Source organism: Solanum tuberosum, unplaced genomic scaffold (assembly GCF_000226075.1).
Source record: "Solanum tuberosum cultivar DM 1-3 516 R44 unplaced genomic scaffold, SolTub_3.0 scf00044, whole genome shotgun sequence".
In the NCBI taxonomy this organism is placed as follows: domain Eukaryota; kingdom Viridiplantae; phylum Streptophyta; class Magnoliopsida; order Solanales; family Solanaceae; genus Solanum; species Solanum tuberosum.
The window spans coordinates 2,345,225-2,350,566 of NW_006238970.1; positions in this window are offsets into that span (position 1 = coordinate 2,345,225).

Genomic DNA, 5,342 nt, shown 5'->3' on the forward strand with positions numbered 1-5,342 from the left:
AATAAGGAAATAATGTTTCAGGATGCGGTTTCGATCTACAACACTGACCTATGGACCGTGGATTGACCTACAGTCCGTAGATCCCTTCCGTGGTTCAGGACTTACGCAAATTTTCCAACTTCAAAAATTTCATCTCTGCGCAATCGACGGATCAACAGTACATACCGTGGTTCAATCCACTGTCCGTTGATCCTCCTCCGTAGCTCCATACTTAGAATCTTAAAAATCAGGTATTGGAACCCCCTCTCTAAATCATTTGACGAACTTGCAGGACGGCCCGTAGGTCGATCTACGGTCTGTCATTTGCTACCGTTGTTCCATACTTGATCAAGAATTCCCTGATTTTCCTTCAACCTTGCCTGCCCATCTACATCTACCATCTACGGGGCGTGATTGGACCTATGGTACGTAGTTCACGTCCGTAGATGCCCTTTTCTGCACATTCTTCAGTTGTGTCTCTCAACTTCCACGTTCCCGAAACTTTATTTTCCCTGCAAAACGTGAACCAAAAATACATTAATACCAATACAAAATGGCCCTAGACACACACAACTCTTAAGTGAAATGTATTAAAAATACCGTAAACTCACGGTATATCAATGGGGTGTTACAATATCTCCCCCTTGGGACCATTCGTCCTCGATTGAGATTCAAACTGGTTCTAAAAGAGTATGAGAGGAACTAACAACTCAACCTACAATGCAATGCATATAACGAAATAGGAACTAGCGATTCCAAGCTAGGACATTCTCAAAACATCATAAAAGGGGTGAATCTAACTCTATCAGCCATTAAGCATGTAATGCACATAAACAAGTAGGAAACATCAACTCCTAGCTAATCATACTCAAATGCATTATAAGGAAGTAGGAACTACATCTAGAAACTCAATATGCATGAAAGGTCAAAATTAATCATGTTCAAGGAGGAACTACCTTCTCAAAGCTAAAATCATGTTCAACACAATCTCATGGAGCTCATATGCAATTCAATCTCAAAAAACATATCTAAAGCATGTTCATCAATTCATCTCATGAATTCTATAGGTAACTCATACTCAATACGCAACAACATGTGGAAAATCAAACATGTAAACTCATTTTCTTTCAAAACACATGTTTTCATGAACATGCATCATATAAGGAAATCATGGAAACACATGACTCCCAAAAGAAGGACAAGCCAAAAGGAACTCATTACCTCAAGCTAGAATAAGAGTAGAAGGAAAGAGATTAGGATATTGGGACATCATATCGGCCTCGGCCTCCCAAGTAGCACCCTCAACTAACTGATTCCTCCAAAATACTTTCACGTAAGCTATTTCCTTGTTTCTCAACTTCTTAACTTGCCGGTACAAAATCTCAACCGAAACTTCCTCATAAAAAAGACTCTCATTAACTCCCAACCCTTCTAGGGGAACTGTGGATGTCGGATCTCCAACACACTTATTAAGCATAGAGACATGGAAAATGGGATGCACTATTGCCAACTAGTTTGGCAAGTCTAACTCATAAGAAACCTTACCAACACGTCTCAAAACTTGATATGGGCCTACATATTGGGGACTAAGCTTCCCCTTCTTACCAAACCTCAGTACACCCTTCATGGGTGAGATTTTCAAGTAAACCCAATCGTTAACCTCAAACTCTAGATCCCTTCATCTCACATCGGCATAGGACTTTTGCCAAATTTTAGTTGTTTTCAACTTTTCTCTTATAAGCTGAACTTTTTACATGACCTCTTGTATCAATTCGAGACCTATTAGGGAAACTTCACCCACCTCAAACCAACCTATAGAAGACCTACATCTCCTACCATAGAAGGCCTCAAATGGATCCATACCAATACTCGAGTGATAATTGTTATTGTAAGCAAATTCTATTAATGGCAAATGATCATCCCATTTTCCCATAAAATCGATCATACAAGCCTTTAACATATCTTCAAATGTTGGTAGCGTACGCTCTGCTTGCCCATTGGTTTGGGGATGATAAGTTGTGCTAAGTTTAACCTTAGTGCCAAGACCCTTTTGGAATGACTTCCAAAACTAAGAAGTGAATTGGGTACCACGATAAAAAATAATGGAAAAAGGGACTCCATGCAACCTTACCATTTCTCTCAAGTACAACTTGGCATAGTCTTCCGCCAAATAGGAAACCTTGACGGGAAGGAAATGATCCAATTTTGTCATCCGATCTACTATCACCCAAATAGAGTCATGTTGTCGTCGGGTGCGAGGCAAACCAAATATAGTCCATGTTCAACTCTTCCCACTTCCAATTAGGAATGCCAATGTCTTGGGATAAACCTCTCGGTTTCTGATGCTCAACTTTCAATTGTTGGCAATTTTGATACTTAGCCACAAATCCTGCAATATCCTTCTTCATTCCATTCCACCAATAAACCTCTTGTAGATCACAGTACATCTTGGTGGCTCACAGGTGAATGGAATACCACAAACTATTGGCTTATGCTAAAATTTGTCCCCTCAAGTCATCCACATTTGGAACACATAACCGACCTTGGTATCTAAGTACCTCATCTCCCCCCGGGAGAAAGCCTCAACGGATTTCTTAAGCACGGCCTCTTTCAATTCTACCAAAATTGGATCAAGACCTTGCTTGGCTTTCACATCCACCACAAAAGGCGATTCAGAACCATTGTGAACCATAACACCACCCTTGGTGGAGTCCACTAGTTGAACACTTAGTCAAGCCAACCTATGAATATCTCGAACCAACTCTTTCTCTTCTTCTTCAATATGAGCAACACTGCCCATAGATAATTGACTAAGAGCTAGCATCCACTACCGTATTAGCTTTATCGGGGGTGATAAAGAACACTGATGTCATAATCCTTCAATAACTCAATAGTCTCTTCAAGTTGTCTGCATATACCATTTTTCCTTTCTACTATCATTTCGCCATCACCAATAATATCCTGTAATCTTAGTCGGACAAGTACCCATTAAACAAATGAGAGTCAAGATAGAAAAATTCAGAAGAGTTGACTGATACAACTCTGAAAATTTTTAACTTTATAAAATGTAGAAAAATTCAGAAGAGTTAAATTTGTAGGAGAGAATTTAATCAAAAAATTAAAATCAGATTGGGTCAAAAAAAGCCGATGGAACTTCAATTTTTTTCTGGCAAGACTACTTCAAATCCAAAATTATTTTCTTTGAAGTTGTTAAAAAAATTCAAACTCTTAAAGAGTCTACGATACAAAAAATATCAACAAATCTTAATTGATGTTTGAGAAAGACAATGAAATCGGAGAAATGAGAGCTATGGTGTTGATAGAAATCACCAAATCGTAATACAAGAGAGAGGGTATATAACAACTATGGTGTTAATGACATAAATATAAAATAAAGATACTCATAACTCGCGATCACCATATGGTGGATGGATTGTGGTGACCGATTGACGGATTGGAATTCCTACCGGGAATGTTTTGGGTGCGTGGGTTGTGTAGGGTTAATTTTTGTTTTTCTATTAACTTTTTAGTTAAAATATTTTCTTATAATATGTTTTTAAATAATTTTTTAAACCCAAATGACATGTTACAATTTAATTTCTTCATTAGGCCATGTCATTGCAAGTGTATCTCACTCACTTTAAATTTTTGTCTGAATGTCAAAAAAATGTTGAAGGGGTATCAATTCGAAGTGGTAGAGGTGTTCAATAGGTACAAACCTTAGTTGAAGTGTTCAAGTGAATTATGTGCACAATTTAAGTGGCCGTCGATGGCTTAAGCTTTAAATTTTTTAGGCAAAGTGGGATTGATGATTAGTACGTAACAATACTTTTTCTAGTTATTTAACACTAATAAATTTATGAACAAATCAGATCACATGTTTTTTATTCTGTAGAACTTACAATATATGAAATAAAAACAATTACAAGTAAGAATCAAGAAAAGTTACAAGTAGTTACAATAATTGAGACTCTCCAATTTTTTTTCTGTATTAACCATTAACGAGGAATTTTTTTTTTGAGATATTTAAAATTTATGAAAATGTAACATCAAGAAGTGCTAATTGCCGCTAAAAATACACATTTAGCAGTAATTAAGCTATTATCGTTAATTAATTGTAGCTAAAGGTTATTTTTGTTTTGGTATCTATTCATATTGATACATAATTTGCAAATAAAATTTTAAATGTTATATCAGATATTAATCACCTATTGTTAACTCACGAGTCAGGCAAATCAGTCTTTGGTAGGAGTGGGCAAAATCAATCCAAATATTCATGATTCGTCAAATTCATTTATGTTTGGATAAGTTAATAATCCGCTTATTTTATTATATGGACTCATTTGATCGGTTTATTTCATCCCATTTTAAATGTGGGCTAATATAATGCAATTCAAATTGATTCATGAGAAATTACAAATGTCTTTTTCAAAACATTCAAATATAATTTCTCATGAATCAATTTGAAATGCATTTTAATATGATATTATAAATAATAATTTATTTTATGTACAAGAAAATACATGATGTGAATGAGAGATATGTTTCTAAAGATTACTAAGGCTTCATTAATTAATTTTCAAGAATGAGATCTAACTTCCAACCTAAATTATGTAGTGTGGTCAAATCCAGCTAAAAAAGACTATGGAAGAACACTTATGAATATTGTAAAAGGTTGAGATCTAATTATGAAAAAAATGGGCTGCTGCTGGGGAGAATCGATCCCTCGACCTACAGCCCCGCAGGCATGACTTTTAAGATCGGACCTTGAACCAAAGCACCCATCAGTGCTTTTGTTCAAAGTTTTAATGGGTGCTGATATCTATTATATATTATTTTTGCAGATTTTCTATATAAATATACAAAAATTTTATCAGGGTCAATGGGTGCTCAAGCACTCGGCACGCTCTACGTAGATCCACCCCTGCTATAGGGTACTGCATGCAGACTTATACTACACAAGGATGAAAACAGAAACGTCATAATGAAAATAAGTATTAATATCCAAAAGTTTCCATTACTCGTGTGGAGACGTGCATATGATCAGTATCCTAATTCAACCTCACAAGCCTAAAATCAGCATATCCCTGGATCACAAATAACAAATGTATCTCGCGTTTGGTTGGTTGAATAAGGAATAACATCAACGTTGTACGGTTGATTATTCTCTAATATCAGCCATTTTTTAATTGTTAGATAATGATTGTCAATCCCCACTCTCCTATTTGATCATTTTATTAGTGACAGTAATAGATACTACCTTTATGTTAACTGTTGTAAAGGCTATATATGATAAGAGGTTTAACAAAGTTGAGCTGGGAACACGTTGATGTTAGCTTCAAATGAAGTAAACAATGATATTT